Raw genomic sequence first — 19,004 nt, 5'->3', positions numbered from 1 at the left:
AATCCCTAGATAGTGCAAACTCCACGGAAGTTACGCCAAGTGGCTTATCATTTTTTAACTCTTAAAACAAGGTCTATCCCTCACATGTTGAGAACGTGCCATTTTTATAGACTGTCAGCCAGACTACCAGGAGGCACAGTTCTAGTTAGAAGGAAGGACAGCTGGTTGCTGGATGATAGAGTATATTGAAACTCTTGGGAGGAACCAGTCACAGTCCATGTTACCTCCCCAGTCCTGTACTGCTTTGTTGCTGGTTCCCATGCAATCATATATGTGGCACCAACAGAAGGAAAGAGTGGCAATAGCTGGCTGAGGGCAGGCAGAGAGAATGGATGAGACTCTACTTGACAGGTGTATCACCATCATTTTGTGGCAAGGAGACTAAAGACGGACTATGGAAATAGGAGGGGTCCCATTTGATTGAGGGGAAGGAGTTGACAGGACTAATGAAGGGGGCCAAGGATATTAGGACAGCTTCTGGAGTTTTATCAGGATGTAGTTTCAGCTACATCCAAACAGAGCACTAAAGACAAATATTTATGTAGGAAACAATGGTCTAGTGGTTAGGGCAGTCACTGAGGACTTGAGAGAGGTAGGTTCAAGTCCCTACTCTACCACAGTCTGCCTGTGTGACCTTGGGCAAGTCACTTAGTCTCTCAAGTCGCCATCTGTAAAATGAGGATAATAGCATTTCCTTATTTCACCGGGGAGAGGTAGGGGGTTGTTGTGTGTGCTGCTCAGTTACTGCAGTAATGGGAGCAATATAAATTACCGAAGATAAAATAGATTCTTGCGCTCTAAGGATAAAACTCACCCTGAGTACAAGGCTTATGTTAAGTCCAATTTTGGTAGTTTAGGTGGTAAAGTAGTGTATCAGTTTTATGTGTGTGTTCTGCATGAAGGTGAACTTCACCCAAGGATTAAACTCTGGTCACAAGAGTTAATTGAATATTGCATTGAATTCTGCAGTTGTTTGAACTGTTTACTACAGCTCTTAATTATTGAGTAATATCAGAATTATAGTGTAGCATCCATATGGATACTCAATGGAAGGCTCTCAGAAGGTGAGACTGAACTGTCCTGTGCATGGAGCCTACCAGGGAAAAACTTCAAACGTATTTATAATCTTTTCTTAGAATCAGATTAGAAAATGAGCTACTTGAAAGAGAACACCGTCATTTTTAAACTTGTTATTCGCGGATACTGTGTCAGATATGTGGAAGTAACTTTTGACTGGAATTCAGTAACTGAGAACTGTCTATGAAGACTTCATATCACGTGTTTTGCCCTGTGACCAGTTTCTCTGAGACAAACTTCTAAATGAGGCTTGTCCGTCAAGGGGAAAAATATGCCTTCAAGACTAATAACCTACAAATTGGATTCTTGCCCAACCCCCTAATCTGCTCTCCCCATTCTTCTTTTCTCTATAACTAGGACTAAGGAAAAATATAGCTTCAAGCCGTTGTCACTAGTAATTATGTCCAGCTCAGATAAAGTGTCATGACCTATGAGGGTTAGGTTAAATGTCAAAGAGCTTATGTAGAAGTCTGAAGGCTTCTGAATAAGCTTTAAGTATTTACTCCTTTTGTAGAAGATGGCTGCACACCGTCAATTAAAAAAAATACAAATATTATCAATCTAGAGTGAGCATGTAAGAAATTAATCTCTTGTCATGCATATTGATAATGAAAAGGGTTTAACAATTTTTCCATTGGGAATGCTGCATATTAATGCCTATTTAATATTTTCACAGCCAGTTTTGCTTATCTTAGTTTAAATAAGCTTGTTTAATAAGAGCAAGAATAGACTAGCTAGGGTCAACCCCACTGTATAAGGTCTTTGGTTTATTTTGTATGACAAAACTTTTGCTAAGGACCACTCCAGTAGAAAATCCTCTTTCATAAGCAACATATTTATAGTACTCTGATATCCTAATTAAACTTCGCTCTAACCTTTAGTAAAACAAGTATACTACTCCTCCTCAATACCGCAGAAATGGGTAAACCTCCCTTTCCCCAACCCACCTTCCCTGTCCATATTTAGTGATCTATCACATGAGGCTGTTTTACTTCAGGAACTGTAGTCTTTGCAGTTGGGAGGACTAAAGGAAGTTCCTTACTAACACAAAGGGAAAGACTTTTATTCATGTTATTTCCTGATTCCCAAAGAAGGAAATCCTGAAATGGATTTTTCACAAATGGAGATCTCTTGCAATAAACCTCTTTGTGATGAACCTGAACAAAAACTATAGAAGATTTTGCTCCAGGGCAGATCGCAGTCCAAGCTCGATAACAGATGCTTTTAAATATTTCCTGGTTGAGTCATCTATGGTACACATTCTCTCCAGTTACTTTAATCCTGAGAGTAATCAGGAAGCTGAAAAGGGACAAAGCAATTTTAATCCTCATTGCCTTGGCTATCCTCAGCCTAGCGAAGAAAATATTGGTATATGGACTGTGATGGGGCAAGTCCAGATGGCTATAGGAAATAGTGGGAGATAGATGTATTAGCTCCAGGCTAAACAAATCCCTCGTATCAGGATAAGTGAAATGACAGCTGCTCCAGGTCAATTAAGACACCTGGGGCCAATTAAGAACTTTCCAGAAGGCAGGGAGAAGGCTAGGTTGATTGGGACACCTGAAGCCAATCAGGGGCTGGCTGAAACTAGTTAAAAACCTCCCAGTTAGTCAGGTGGGTGTGCATGTCAGGAGCTGTGGGAGGAAGTTGTGTGGTTGGAGAGGCTGAGTAGTACACACCATATCAGGCACAAGGAAGGAGGCTCTGAGGTAAGGGTGAAGCAGAGCTTGAGGAAGTGAGGGCTGCTGTGGGGGAAGTAGCCCAGAGAATTGTACATGTCATGTTTCTAAAAGGTCAGCTACCATAGCTGATATTATTAGGGTCCCTGGGCTGGAGCCCAGAGTAGAGGGTGGTCCTGGGCTCCCCTCCACACCTTTGCCCCCTGATTAATCACTGAGTTTGGGAGACAGAGACTGTGCAAGGAAGGATAACTTCTCCTCACCTCCCTTGCTGGCTTATGATGAAAATGGCTCAGTAGACTGTGACCCTTGTCTCTAGAGAGAGAAGGGTTACGTGCAGGGTCATGGTAAGCCTCTGAGGCTAGCGAAATCCACCAGGAAACACAGGACCACGGAGGCAAGGACAGAGCTTTGTCACAGGACCTACAATAGCTCTCAATACAATCACCAATATCTGCCTCTGATCAAGGATCACTTGTCTCAGAACCAGGGCAAGTGTCTCCCCAGACTGCAAAGTCTCCATCCAGCTTGGATGATAACTGGACGAGCTACACTGAGAAGGTCTGCTCTGAGGATGTCCTGGCCATATTGGTCAACAATAGAAAGGCTTCCACCAGAGCCACTTATGCAGCAAAATGGAGAAGGTTTTTGATCCAGGCTGAGTTCCACTATTGCCTTTTCACACAGAGATCAGACATATACTGGATTGTCTTTTTATACTTGAAATATACTGGCCTCTCAGTCAGTTCAATGAGTCCATTTGGCAGCCATTTCAGTGCTACACCTATATGTGGATGGATCTTCAGTCCTTTCACTCCCCTTGGTAGCAAGATTGCTTAAGGAGCTTATGTATCTACTACTCTCCTTCTTTCATGTCTGGTTCCACTGTGGGACCTGAACTTGGTCTTGTCTTAATTGGGCTTCCTTTTGAACCTATGGCAACATCATTTTTACCTATCTGTTAATGAAAACAGTGTGTTCTGGTAGTGATTACTTCTGTTAGAAGAATGTCAGAGATTCAGGCACCTCTAGCTGACCCTCTCTACGTTGTATTCTACAAAAGCAAGGTCTCTCTCAGGCCACACGGAATATTTATGCCCAAGGTTGTCTCTGCATTCCGTTTTTAATCAGAACACTTGGAGGATGGATGTTTTTTCTGAAGGCTCACTTCAGCAAGGCAGAAGAAAGATTTCTCGTCTTAGATGCCCGTAGAGCATTGCCCTATTACCTAGACCATACGAAGTTCTTTTTTTCTTCATATCATGTTCTAGACATTTTGTGACCTATGCTGAAAGGCTTAAGGGACAGTCTGTTACAGTTCAATGTATATCCCACGGGATATCAGAATGTAGTAAACTCTGTTTTGACCTAGCTTTGATAATAACAGTCCATTTCACTAGGACTCAATTCACATCGTAAGTCTTTTTCAGCAACATACCTGTAGTGGACAGCTATAAAGCATCAACATGATCATTTGAATGTGCCTTTTCCAGACATTGCTATTACTCAAGCTTCCTGTGCTTATGCTGATGCAAACTTCAGCAAACCAGGGCTCAGTCTCACTTCAAAAAGTCCTATGAGGAAGCTGCTAGGTGGTCACCTGAACAATCACTGGAAGGAGAAAAAACAATTACTCACATGTACAGTAATTGTTGTTCTTTGAGATGTATGGTGCATAGATATTTCATGACCTTCCCACCTTCACTGCTCCTTCAGCTCTTTGATGGATGATGGTGCAAAGGAATGGAGAGGGAGGCGGGGGCCACAACCCATCTTTACCTTCAACCCCATGCATGCAAATGGCAGGGACATGTGCCACCATCTGTACTGCTGGCAAAAGTCTTCAATCTGAGTGCATTGAGAGCACATATGCCTATGATGGCATATATATGTGCACAACAGATCTCAAACAACAACAATTACCATTACTGTATTGGGGAGTAATAGTATAAACAGGAACTGTTTTTTTCCAAGTAGCTCTAGTCATGCTATTCATTATACCAAAAGAATGCTACTTGTTTCTTAAATGTTTAATCCTAAAATACTGGCAGTAGTGTTCAATGCAGGGGAATGTAATCTGCTTTTGCTGGGGGGGACTTTATAATATAATGCCTCATTTTAATCTCTAACTACTATGTGGTAGTATTAATTATTTCTGTTACAGTAGTGCGTAGGAATCCAGTCTGAGATCAGAGTCCCATTGTGTTGACATTTACAAACACGTTTCAAAGAACACAGTCCCTGACCCAAAAAGTTTACAATCTGACAGTCAGGATAAATTGTGTCGCTGAGATACAGCCCATAGTCATGGGTGGTGTATTGCTGTGCTACCCCAATAGTATCTCTGGGAAGGAATTGTGGCATAGGGACTTACAGTGCTATGCTTGCTTTCCCCTTGCTCCAAGAGGAATCTCTTATATCAGAAGCAAATTACTACCCACCCCTGTACTGGTTCAGTTCTCTTTGCCAGGTCTCTCCCAGTAGGAAATAAGGAAACAGCACCTTGTCTCTATGCATGGGGAGCAAATCCTGGGTATCCCATATTAGGATGGTAGGGGAAGAATAGGTCTCTCATCTTTATTTCCCTGCACAGAGCAAAATCTGGGTTACAGCTAAACTTATGATCTTACAACAAACACAAGCAAGCAATGGGCATACTCAGTTTGGAGAAATATCAGCTATGTGAAGAATGGAGTATTAAATAGGTTAGACAGAGAAGTTTGCTCCAAAAGGGGTGTTATTTCTTGTCGTGTCTGAGTAAACAGGCTGTGAACTCAAGGAGGTCCCCCAGAGCGGCGGAACAGAGCACTCAGCCCCAACCTGCAGCAGCGTAGCTTGCACATTACTGTTCTACCATTGCTATCATTATTATTTATACAGCACTAAAAGCACATTAGGTGCCTTACAGACATGCAGGAAGATTGTAGGCTTGCAAGAGGAATCGCTAATGTGACCCATTTCTTGCCAGTTCTTACCATGAACCTGCCACCTCCATAACCTATGCAAAATCCCACTGTGAAGAGAGACTATGTTGAGCTCCCACAGAACTCCTGAATCCCTTTCTCCCTGCTCCTCACTGCCTTCCCCAGACATTTGAAACATGGTCTTTCTGCTGCATTTCAGACCCATGCAGATGACCATAGGATTTGGTCTTGAATTGTTCCAGTGGCGTTAAGTAATTACCGTAATTGATCAGATTATATCACTTTAATGCTGCTGGGGTTTTCGAATCAGAATATGGAATGTTTTCCAAGTATAAAATATAGTATATACTTTAAAGAAATAATTGTTGAATGCTTCCCTCAGATTGTCAGTCAATCATGTGTTATCACATGTTTAAATTTTGCTACTCACTGAAAATATTTTGATGACCTTATTTCCCCATATAATCCATTTTATTTTAAAAAAGAGCAATGACTTCTATTCTCCCTATAAAGGTCTGTAGTTTTATTTGAACATAATATGTGTAGACATTAATTTATGTCAATAGTAATACCTCCTATAGCATTTTCCCCTTAGCTCTAACCAGCCAGGCTCTCTCTGTGTCAGGTATTCCTCTGCTATTTTTTCCTCCACTGGCCTTTTATCTTCCTTGTATTTAATGGTGTAGGTGATAAATTTTAGATTAAAGCAGCATATTATTACTTGAAATGCAGAACTTGAGTTGATGTAGAAATATTATTAATATTTTTTATTCTCTACAAAGATGTTCTTTCGGGCCACATAATTTGCCTGCTAGTCAGACAGAAAAGAAAAATATGATGATAGAATCATAGAAATGCAGGACTCTAATTTTAGTTTGTGATCTACTATAACCCTCAGATCTTTTTCTGCAGTACTCCGTCCTAGGCAGTCATTTCCCATTTTGTATTTGTGCAATTGATTATTCCTTCCTAAGTGTAGTACTCGGCATTTGTCTTTATTGAATTTCATCTTATTTATTTCAGACCACTTCTCCGGTTTTTCAAGGTCATTTTGAATTCTAATCCTGTTCTCAAAATGCTTGCAACCCCTCCCAGCTTGTTATCATCCACCAACTTTATATGTGTACACTCTATACCATTATCCAAATCATTTCTGAAGCTATTGAATAGAACTGGATGCAAGACAGATACCTGCAGGACCCCACTCAGTGTCCCCTTCCAGCTTGATTGTGAACCACTGAACCTCTGGATATGCTTTTCCAACCAGTTGTGTGTCCACTTTATAGTAGGTTCATCTAGGCTGTATTTCCCGAGTTAGTTTGTTCACGAGAAGATCATGTGTGAGACAGTATCAAAAGCCTAACTGAAGTCAAGATCTGTCACATCTACAGCTTCCCTTTATCCCCTTGATAATTCCATATCGACTATTACTTATCTTATCTTCTAGGTCAAAGGTGGGCAAACTACAGCCCGCGAGCCACATCCGGGCCGCGGGACGCTTCTGCATGGCCCCTGAGCTCCTGGCTGGGGAGGCTAGTCCCCAGCCCCTCCCCTGCTGTTCCCCCTCCCCACAGCGTCAGTGCACTGCGCCACTGGCACAATGCTCTGGGTGGCCGGGCAGTACAGTTGGAGAGCCGTGGCCTGACCTGGTGCTCTGGGCGGCGTGGCTGTAGCGCCTCCAGCCACATGTGCTGCAGGCAGCACAGTAAGGGGGCAGGGAAGTTCGGGGTATGGATAAGGGTCGGGGCAGTCAGAGGGCAGGGAACAGGTGGGTTGGATGGGGCAGTCAGGAATGAGAGAGAGGGGTTGGATGGGGCAGCAGGGGGCAGTCTGGGGTGGAGGGTCTGGGGGCCGTCAGGGGACAGAGAACAGGGGTTTGGATGGGGCAGGAGTCCTAGGGGAGTCGTCAGGGGGTGAGAAGTGATGGGGGGGGGTCGGATAGGAGGCAGGGGCAGGGCCATCCCTGCACAGCCTCCCCTAACTGGCCCTTCATACAATTCTGGAAACCCGATGTGGCCCTCAGGCCAAAAAGTTTGCCTGCCCCTGTTCTAGGTTCTTGCAACCTGATATTTGACTATTTGCCCCATTGTCTTTTTTTGGGCACTGAAGTTAAGCTGACTGGACTATAAATTCCTGGGTTGTTCTTATTCCTCGTTTTATGGAAAAGGACTATATTTGCTCTTTTCCAGTCCTCTGGGCTCTCTCCATCCTCCTCGAGCTCTCGGAGGTAATTGCTAATGGCTCAGAGGTCTTTTCCGCCAGTTCCTTAAGTATTCTAGGATATATTTCATCACGTCTTGCCAACTTGAAGAGCTCTAACATGTCTAAGTAATTCTTAACTTTTATATTCCCTATTTTTGCCTTTGATCCTACCCCATAATAATAATGAGTTTCAATAGAGTTAGAGGGCTTGTTGTATTTCTGCTTTATGGTTGAGATTATACCATTTGCAGGGGAGAGAGGAGAAGGTTAGACTCCGGTTTTGCTGCTAACGCAGGCTCCTTTTTACTCACACGAGGAGTCCCATTGAAGTCAATGGGACTACTCCAATGACCAAGAGAGCTGCATTTTTCTGTCTCTGTTAAGTAGAAGTTTAAAGATTTAAATACTAGTCTGGTAGCAGCCCACACTTCTGGTGGACCTGGGTATGAGCATTGCTACCAGTGATACGCACTCTCGCTTGCCGAGACTGTCATCCCTACATTATCTAGCTTTAGTTTTTTAGTCTCAGAAGCAGCATGTGATCAATAAAGAGAGGCTTCTATTTTAAGATTCAATCTCTTATTCATAAATAGGCAGATTTTCAGCCTCCTAGTAATACTGTTTATGATTTTTCAGTGGATGGTAAAAATGGAATGAAATGATTTCAACAGACCTTGACACACTGTAAAATTGGCATGTAGGTTATAGTAAATATCACAAGAACATATGACTGCATATGCCTGTTTTAGAACCTATGAAATTCTTATATTAGTGAGAGGAACAAGGTCCCTTTCCTTACATCATATTCCTCCACTAACACGCTACACTATGCTCATGATCAAAAATGCCCTTGTGCAAAATACAACTGTCCGTGAGAAAATAACTCCTCTCAGAGGTGACAGCATATAATATTGAAATGGATGTAATTTTTGCACACACCCAGCTGATAAACATGTTTATACGTATGTTCTAGGTTATAATCTGATAAATAGAACTGCTGATCTCAGATGCACTCCATTTCTCCAAAGTAGAGCCACCCAACATAACTAGTTCAAGGAAGGAACTCCTATAATCTTGTCAATTGCTCACCTTGATACATGTGCATGTGAAGGGCACTTGAACAGTGGAAATTGGAAGTACAAATAATTACCTCTGATATAAAGGTTAAATTTGTGTTGTTTTCTTTTGAATAGCCAATAGAATGTACCAAACTTCAAGGTTCATGAAGAACAGGATTTTAGATCAATTTCAAATAACCTTGTGACTAACTTCTGATGACTGGTTTGCATGTATCCTTAAGATTAAGGTAGAGGCATGGCTTTAGTCAATAAGTTTAAATACTTTCCCTGAAACACTGAAAAATACTGCTTATCTTAGTGCTAGTAGCCAGCCAGTATAGCATTTATATCTGAGTTCCTGTTTCCCCTACAAGACATTGTTTACTGTCACAATGAAAATTAAAGATCATATGTGATGGCTTTATGTAAAAAGAAACAGTGCACAAGCAGGGAGTTCAGACTTCTGTAGTCAAGTGGTGTAGAAAATATCCATTCATAACAAGAATTAAAATATCTATTTTAATGGGCATCTTGTAAATAGGCTGAGTCTGGCAAATTTGTGAAGTATATAAAAAGTGTCCTAACAAATAACTGCTCCAATTATAGCACAAATGCTGACACATAAGATTCAGTTCCAGCAGACGAGAACTCAGAAACATTAGAATTAGGGCAGCTTGAATATAAGATGTTAGTTTAGATACATTTTGTAGTTTGAATGAAGAGAGGTGAAACAACTCAGCCAGGCTTTGAAATAGTTAATAATAATCTTGGTGAAACATGGTCAATCAAGAGCAGGACTTCTGCCAGATGCCATTATTCCTGTTTTGACTATAACAGTTTTACTAAATTGTACATTCAAATCAATCTTCACATAAAAAAAAAAGTCATTGCGGTAGGGGTTAGAGGTTTAAATGCCTGCTCTGTATTTTAAGAGCGGTTTTAAAAAAATCTTCCTAGCTTTATTTCATTGTAATTTGTGCAATTGCTTTTAATCTTGATGACTGCACTTGGTTATTTCTGACCCATAATTTCTTCTGCCAAGAATTCTAATGACCAAAAAGCTCTCTAGAAATGCAACCCAAGAGTCCCTTACTGCTACCAATGACTTCATCAGGTGTAGGCTAAGGGCCTGGGGTCTTTGCACAGCGGTTTCACATTTCCCGTCTGAGTTAATCAATGGTGTCCTTTCTGAATTAAAGGAAATGATGCAACACTATAAAAGGGAAAAAGGGAAAAATTTATACATGAGCCTGCAGATGCTAATGCATCCGATCAGCTTTACGCGCTTGAGTACTCCCATTGAGTTCAGTGTGAAGTTATGGCCATGGTAAGTGTTTATGGATCAGAATCCAAATTAGGAAAGGGTGAGTTACATTAAAACATTGTCTGGTCATTCAACATTATTTTCATGGTAATATTCTTTCTATATGAGCCAATAAAATGTTGTAATACACTGGCAATTGAACTCTAGTCACCCATTCAAAAATATATTGGGCATTCCTGTGATCTCATATAGAAAAGTTGGGCCCTAGCCTGAGTGTACACTGTTAGAAACAGCTGTCAGTCAATATGTTCCATGTGGTAGGGATCCATACACTGCTTCATAGTCTATTTATTGCTTTCCCCCATTCTTCCCACCTTCCATGCAGCCACATTCTGCTGCTGTTACTCAATTTCAGTAATACCTTACTCAGCGGTTCTAAAGGCTTCATTGCAATTGCCCACAGAGCAAAGTACTACCTGACCTGAGTAAGGATGGTACAATGTGGGGAATGCCGAGAGAGGAGTGGCTAGCCACCATTTTGGCTGGTCCCCAGGTTGGGAAAAAGTCGAGCAAAATAATTGAGCCGACCACAAGTTGCACCCTGCATCCTAAAGATGAGTTGTAACAGACTTCTAAAAATATGGGCCTAAAGGTACACAACTCTACCTGGGAGCCATTTCACACTTGGTTCCTAGGGTCATTGTTGGTTCAACAATATCACCTTTTTGTTTTTCAAATCTGTCACCTCGTGTGTGAGATGCTTGACTCTGAGAATTAATACTTATAAGGAAGAGAGAACTTCTAGGAATTTTCATGAAGAATGAAGGGATCTGTTTAAGATTGAAGTAGCTGCCCATGACTGCACAGTCTCACTAGCACCTGACTAGAAAAGGGGATTTAGAGAAAGACATAATCACAAAGGCCTTGTTACTCTGATGTTTACATACAGGCTGAGGGTACTGATGGAAGAGGCAAGTTATCACATAGTCTATATCCAAGAGTAAACAAAGGATAGTCTGGCTTTTTTTTTTTTTTTTTTTTAAAGGAGTATCCAGACAGTCTGAGTTTTCAAATAAACAGAAGCCGAATTGAATGAAGTAACCCCCTAAAACCAAAACATTGTTTCTGATTAGAGTCATTAGGATAAAAGAACCTAGAGACAAATTGTGTAATAATTGCAAACCTAGTTTTTTAATACTAAAAAAATCCCTCTTTTTGCCACAAATTGCAAAATGGTGAGGAATTTAATGGACAAATGTTTGAGCTGAGTTTTATTTTTCCAAACGTTGACCTGTGGTATCCCTACTTTTGTGGTTGTGCGTTGGCTATGCTTTTGTGCTTAACTAATATACAAGATTTCCAAAACTGTTGTGATAACTGTCAGTTATGTTGGTGTACAGCTACTGTATTAGAGCAAGATGCGGTTGTGACTCCTGTACTTAAGGTTGCATAACAGGTTTCTATTATAACCCCCAATGTTTAGTTTCTCACGTAACTTTCTGAAACTTTCTCCTCTGGGGCTGAATTTTTCTAAGCTTGGTTTCTGCATGAAGGTGAATTGCTCTTGCAAGTTTGAGCAAATAATGTTCGGATAATTTTGAATGAGAGGAGGGTAGAAAAAATGATATTTTCCTATTATAGAAAAAATCTTGTGAATGTTTTTGAGCAGCTGCAGCACTGAAATGGTTGGTGATAGGAAGGTAAAATTTAGCAGGGAAATAGTCCACAGTCAGAAATGCTTTTTTTTGTACCCCAGCTGAAGTTGATTTTGATTTGACAAAGTTATGGGGGTTTGAAATCACACTCCATACATATACAGTAGATTATGAATGCATTTTATTGCTAGGCTGTGTGTGTGTATATATATATATAATATTTAGTTAAATCAGATATGTAGTCAAGTCCTTAGTCCCCTGAATTATTCTGATCTAGCTCAAATTAATTTCTAAATATTTCAGGGAAAACACAAGTTTGGTGAAAGGAATATTCCTCTGCCAATCCATAATCCTCTCTGGGCATAGGGGAATGTGTACAGGGCTGAGATCCAGGAACTTCTAACTCTACTATTAACTTTAATTCTCCATTTTTCATAATGCTTATTTAATGAAGCCTCACACCACATTATTTAAATTGAAAGGAAAAATAGATTCTGTAAATTCAACTGAATTAATCTGGTGGTGTGTGGTATGACACACTACTCAGAATTCATTGTGTTTATCATGATATTGTGTAGGGACCAACAGAGAACAAGGCCCCACTGAGGGCACTGTATAAACATAGTGTAGGAGATAGTCCCTTCCCCAGAAAGCGTACGGTCTACATAGACAAGCCCAATATAAGGTGTGGGAAGGAGTATAACACACAAGCAGAGTGAACAATGTGAGGATAGCAAATGTCATGTTACTCAACTATGTTTTGTTTTGGTTGGTTTTTTGGATGGGTTTACTTTGGAGAGGATCAGCTATATGGAAATAAAAAGAAAGGAATGATGGGGTATACAAACCCGACACTGGGACAGAAGGGATTAAAAGACAATACCGGACCCAGCTAGCCTGACCCCTCCAACCCTGCAGAGCATGCTCCAACAGGGGACAGGGTTGAAAAGGGGAGAAATGCAGCTCAGAAGGGATGAGGCTGGGAAAGAGTGCAGACCTACCGTGCAGGCAGGGCCGGCTCCAGGCACCAGCTTCCCAAGCAGGTGCTTGGGGCGGCATTTAGAATGGGGCAGCAGCTGTTGCAGTGGCAGCAATTCGGCAGTGACTGCTTAGGGCGACAAAATTGGTAGATTTCAGAGTAGCAGCCGTGTTAGTCTGTATTTGCAAAAAGAAAAGGAGTACTTGTTGCACCTTAGAGACTAACAAATTTATTTGAGCATAAGCTTTCGTGAGCTACAGCTCACTTCATCGGATGCAGGCTCCTGTCAAAGAGGCTAGATGCCTCCCTGATACACCAGAACTTAATGCTGAGCCTGGTTGGGGTGGACGGTTTGATTTGGTTTCCTTTCTATCTTTTCTTTTTCGTTATCTGGGACCAGAAGCAGAGAGAGCAGCAGTAGAAAGCGACCAGGGAGAACAACACAGTGGAGTCCACCCCGAGGGATCAGTGCTCCTGACCCTCCTAGGGCCCTCAGTCAGAGCCGAGTGGGAAGGCCCGGGATCACCTACCCCTGACTGAGTGGATGGTAACCACTAGGTCACAGAGCCCACTGAGGACCCCATTTCAAAAAAGGAAGAAGGATGATGGGGACAGTGCAATGAGAAGAGGGATGGGATGAAGACAGAGGGTATGAAGTGAAGTTGTGGAGTGAGTCTGAGTTGAAGAGATTCAGAAGGAAGGGTTTGGAGCAAACAGACAATGACCACTGGGTACAGAAAGTCCAGTTAAAACTGTAGACAATACGCTGACATTAGGGTCCAAAGGTCCCTAGTTAAACCGCTTCTACAGCTGCTCCTATGGGCTTAAGTCTCAGCTGGCTCCTCCTTGCAGTTTTCCCTCTTCCAACCTCACATTGTGGTGAGGTACAGCATGGGAATGTTTTTGGGAGGCACATTGCACATATGTATCAGCAACAAGGAATGCAGCCATGAAAACATCTTAACATCTTGTCCCGGGGATTCTCAATTGCTAAAGCTACTCTGGGACTATAATCTATCCTGAGGAAGGTTGCAAAAGGTAATGAGCTAAGGACCAAATAGCTGCAAAAGTGCAGACTGCAAAACACAGGGCCTGATTCTCTGCACGCTTATATGGAGTTTTTCTTGATTTACACAGCTGTACATGAGAGCGGAATCAAATACCCAGATTCCTGACTCAGAGGTATAATATGTCTTAGACATCCCAACTGCCTACCCATATCCAACCACTAGCTCCCAAATAAAGAGCCTGTGGTAAGAATACCTCTCAGCACAGGACTATATTTAAAGGAAATAAATATTCATTTTTGATTTGGTAAGTTAGTGGAGTTTACTTTTTAAAGCATTTTTTCTTTGCTATATTTTTAATATTTCAAAGCTTGGGTTCACTTTTTCTTTTGCATTTTTTTATGCTTATAAATATTAGCCAATAGTTTTGCTGGGATTGAAAACAAATGTATACGTCATTGTTCTTCCCTTCCCTGTCAGTTGCTGTATGTAATCTCTGGAGCAGTAACTGGCAATCTGTCTTTGAACTCTCTTGGATAGGACTCTGGAAAATAGCCCATTAGCCTTTTATCCAAGTAAAATAAGGGTTAAGTTGATGGCAGCCATTCTAGTACATATTAAATCCTTCAGATGAAAGGAAGTCTTGATTTCTTTGTTGACAGTACAGTTAATAACTCTAACATAACAACAAGATTGTTCTGTTGCCCCACTCTCTTAGCTGATAGTACTACCTATTATTAAGGTTACCTGACACTTCCCATTATAAAAAGAAAAGGAGTACTTGTGGCACCTTAGAGACTAACAAATTTATTTGAGCATAAATTGAGTGAAAGCTCACGAAAGCTTATGCTCAAATAAATTTGTTAGTCTCTAAGGTGCCACAAGTACTCCTTTTCTTTTTGCGAATACAGACTAACACGGCTGCTACTCTGAAACTTCCCATTATAAGACTGTTTTCAGTTGGTTATAGCTTTGCCAAACTTTAACCCTTTGGGCTAAAATTTTCCATGCCTCATGTCTGCCTCATACTGGTGAGTTTGTGTTTTTTGCCAAAAATATTCCTGAAGTTGGAGTTTCCACATTTAAATAGAATCTAACCAGATTTAAGTATGTTGCAACTCTCTCCTAGGTTTGGGGTGTTAACCTTGGATTCAGACCCAAGTTTGGCTCTGGGAATCTGGATTTTGGTCTATGTATAAGTGTCTTATAAATTTGTATAGGATGAAAATTATGTATTTTAGTTTAGAAATGTCTTTGAGATCCTTTAGTATGGAGGTTGCCTCTATTAAAATAAAATATTGCTATAATTTCTAGAGAGAGGCTTTGGCAAACCCAGTTAAGTGTACCGTGGGTTCTAAAGATGATGCAGAAATTCAGACAGGCATCCATTGCTAGATACAGAACTTTGTTACTTTATAGTTTTGTAAGGTTTCAATTAGTTCCCTGATAGGTTTGATACCTTTTCTCAAAGATTCTGTATATGCTACATGTTACTGAAGAAATGTTTTACAAATTTTTAAGATAGATATATTTACTTTTTGTTGGTACAATTTCTCATATCAATAAGCCAGGTACCTTAGGTGCCATGGATGAAATACTGCTGGTGGGGCCAGGATATCACCCCAGGAATCCTGCTGTGTAGCACACAGAAAGAACTATAAACATTCTCTAAAAATGACTCTTGATAGCTCTGTAGAGTTGCAGGATATTGGCACATTAACCAATCTTCAGGGCAGGACTTGCCCAATAGGCCATTGTAATGGTTATGAGGAATATTTTGCATTCAGGGGAAAAGGGAAACATTTCTTTGTCAGGTTCCTTTAAAAATGTCAGCTGGTTCTAGAGGCTCAGGGGATTGTTAGTAGTAGTCCCAGGGAAGACAAATTATTATTATTTTATGTAACATGAGGTACTTCTGACACTCAGGCATCTTTGAGAGCTTTCAGCTGCCCTTTGCTCTCTAATCCATTGCCCTGGGCTATTTCTAGAACATTCCAAACAGCCACCTTTTTTTAAAGCAACCTGCCAGATAAATCTTTTTCTCCAAAGGTAAAAAGGCTATAAAAACCCACTAGACTACTTAGTCTTCCCACCTTCTTCTAAAGCCATCAATCTCTAATCAGGAATTAGCCATATATCTCAGCCTCTATTTACTTTCACAAATACCTTAAGGTATGTTATGAGTTTAGACCCAACCCTGTTTGCCTTAAGGGACAAACTGTTCTTCAAAACAAAACTGGCTGTTAATTCCTCCTGATTTGAGATCCTATCAACAAGGAGCATTAAAGGACTTACTTTTAACTATGCAGGCAGATGTGAGAGTCCCACCTGTAGATGTCATTCCCCATTCATCAAAAACATACCACAACCCTGGTAATAAAAACTTGCATAGATTGTGGAGGCTTTCCATGCCTGTTTAAATGGATATTTGATAACTATGCTTGACTCCATTTGGAAATGATTGGGAGTTCTGCATCCCCAGATTTTGTGCCATTATGCTGTTCTGTGAACCAGAAGTAGGCTGGGTATTTTGGCTGTCCATTTTCTTTCTTAAGTACTGGTCCTTGCTGTCATAGCTACAGGGCTAATTGCATCTCTGCTCCTTTCTGATCTCTCTGAGTGCACCCCTTCACATGTCAGACCTTGTGCCTTTACCTGTCTGTGACATACCAGGGCACAATCCAGACTAGTGAGGGGCTATATCACCCCTGCCCTGAATCCTTGGGTGTTCCACAATGCCTTGCTATAGTAACTCCCACCTGGGCCGCTCACAAACAGCATTCCAGCATGCAAGCCAGACCCTGACTGTCTGTGTGTATGCCAGCTACACCCTGGCTCTCACCAAGCTCAATTATATTGCAGAGTGACCCCAACACACCCCCAGTCTCAGATCTTCCCCAAGAAATGTACATCCTATACTGCCCAATCCTCTCTTGGACAGTACAAATATATTAAGTCCATTGTTCCTTTTAAGGGAATAATATGCCCGCTTATCTTAAGTAGTTACCCAGACCCTTCAATTTAAGCGCACTGGATTAGATAAAACAAGTTTATTAACTACAAAGATTTTAAATGAGTATAGGTAACAAGGCATAAAAGTCAGAAATGGTTACAAGAAAAATAAAGATAAAACATTTACTAATATCTACCTAAGAAACTTATCTTAGTTGCAAAGCAGACTTTCTCACCACATGCACCAGCAGATTACTGACCAAACTTTCAGGTCAGGACTCCTCCTCCAGAGTCCAACAACTGTTTCTTTTTGTCTTCTCAGGTGCAGAGAATGAGATGGGCAGGTGATGAGAGGGAGGGTGTCTTGAGGTTTTTGCCCCTGCTTTTTATAGTTCCAGTCGCAGTCTTGAAAAACATTTCCAGCTGAGAACCGAGAGATAAGGTCTGTGTAGAAGCTAGCTTATCTTGAATCATTTTACTCTTCCTGCTTGCTTTCCCCAATGACCCCTTGTTACACATATATTCATAAGTGAGCTTCCAAATAACCAGATCAGATTGTATTCAAAAATTATGACAATGCAGCTCCAAATCCTTCATGCCTGTCATTTTGAATAATGCCACTACAGGCATTATTGCATTATGATTCGTGAGATCCTGATCCTGAGTGAAGTCTCTGGGTACACTTCTATTATAAATATAATTACACAGAAAACAAACATTATCAAGGTTGTTGCAGAATAAAGCACTCTAAAGTTAGAAAATGCCAAAATTAAGGTGGCCCATACAACCCTTAATTCAGCCCTCTTGTACATAGGCATTATGATTCAGTCTTCCGTTACATGCTCTCATACTATTTTTTCCCAAAAAATCCCTGCTTCATTCAGTGCACAGGGTGGACCTGCTGTGGGGATGAATCAGGGTCTTGTAGTGAAGGACTTTTGTCTGTAGGACCCCCACTTCATTTGTTGTAGAAGGTGAAAGTTGTATTGTGAATGAGGCAGGGGATTTCAGGAACAGAAAGGATGGTCTTATAGTTAAGGCAGCTGCATTCTGCCCTGGAGAACTGGATTCTATCCCTGCCTCTGCCAAATAGCTCCTGTGTGATGCTAGTTAAGCACTTAAACCAAACATTTCGCTAACTTTTTTCAGAGTAGCAGCCGTGTTAGTCTGTATTCGCAAAAAGAAAAGGAGTACTTGTGGCACCTTAGAGACTAACAAATTTATTAGAGCATAAGCTTTCATGAGCTACAGCTCACTTCATCGGATGCATTTCGCTAACTGTGTGTTCCATATTTTCTGAATGCCTGACTTCAGACCCTGAGATTTGATTTGCAGAAGAGTTGTGAGTCAAAGGGAGCTGTGCTTTGAACATATAAAGTGCTACATAATGCTACATGCTCTAAAAAGTGAAGTCTTAGGTGTCTCATATTGGGCATTCAAAATTAGTGGATACTTTTGACCTTTATCTTTGTGCTTTTCCCCCTCATCTTTAAAGTGGGGATAATGCCATCCTCTCTTTTTGTAGGAGTGCTGTGAAAATAAATTAAGCAATGTTTGTGAAGCACTCAAGCACTACACAAAAGGCCATGACACGATTAATGTCTGCCTTCAGAGCAGGGTTTGAATAGTGTTCAATAAATAATCCATAGGCCCACACACTGAACAATAAGAAAATAAAATATTGAATAGTTCATTCAGGGACCACTGTCCATCCTGTGCACACAATGAGGCAGTGGTCCTGTGGAAAAATTGTAGGTGAGCATGTAACTAAGACTGTATCACAATGCAGTCACACAAGGGAGCAAATTAAGTTTACACAGGAAAGCAGTCTCTACTTCTTTGGCTTCTCATGTGAATCCCCGTCTCCTTGCTCAGGAAAGTCTTAGCTTCACTCTTCCAGTGTCCCCACCCACTTTCTCCCCTCATGCTCAGTGTCAATCTCCACCCCCTCTCTCAGTCCCAGTCTCCTTGCCCAGCTATTCTCAAGTGCCCCCTTTCCTCCTCCTTCTCAGATAATATGTATCTCTCCTCCTTCCCCATGTCCCCCTCCAATCTTAGTTTCCCCTCCCTCTCACCTTCCTAGCTCTTTGTCCAGTCTCTTTGCCCAACAAGTCCCAGTTCTCCCTCTGCACCCCAGCTCCTCATGAGATCTGTCTCCTGCCCCGCCTACCCTACCAATTCCTAGCCCCATCAGTCCCAGACTTCCC

The 19,004-nt window shown here is 41.3% G+C and overlaps 1 long non-coding RNA gene across 1 annotated transcript in view; it reads left to right on the top strand.

The window, feature by feature from the left end:
- The window catches only part of LOC122459233, a 28,598-nt gene extending 15,775 nt beyond the window's left edge, over nucleotides 1–12,823 (top strand). Inside the window, exons 3-4 of the long non-coding RNA XR_006279772.1 lie at nucleotides 8,519–8,524; nucleotides 12,810–12,823. This is a non-coding gene — a long non-coding RNA (uncharacterized LOC122459233). The remainder of the gene's footprint in view (nucleotides 1–8,518; nucleotides 8,525–12,809) is intronic.
- Nucleotides 12,824–19,004: the final 6,181 nt, after the last annotated feature.

This window comes from Dermochelys coriacea, chromosome 3 (assembly GCF_009764565.3).
Source record: "Dermochelys coriacea isolate rDerCor1 chromosome 3, rDerCor1.pri.v4, whole genome shotgun sequence".
Taxonomy (NCBI): domain Eukaryota; kingdom Metazoa; phylum Chordata; order Testudines; family Dermochelyidae; genus Dermochelys; species Dermochelys coriacea.
This window is presented reverse-complemented; position numbering and strand designations above follow the sequence as displayed.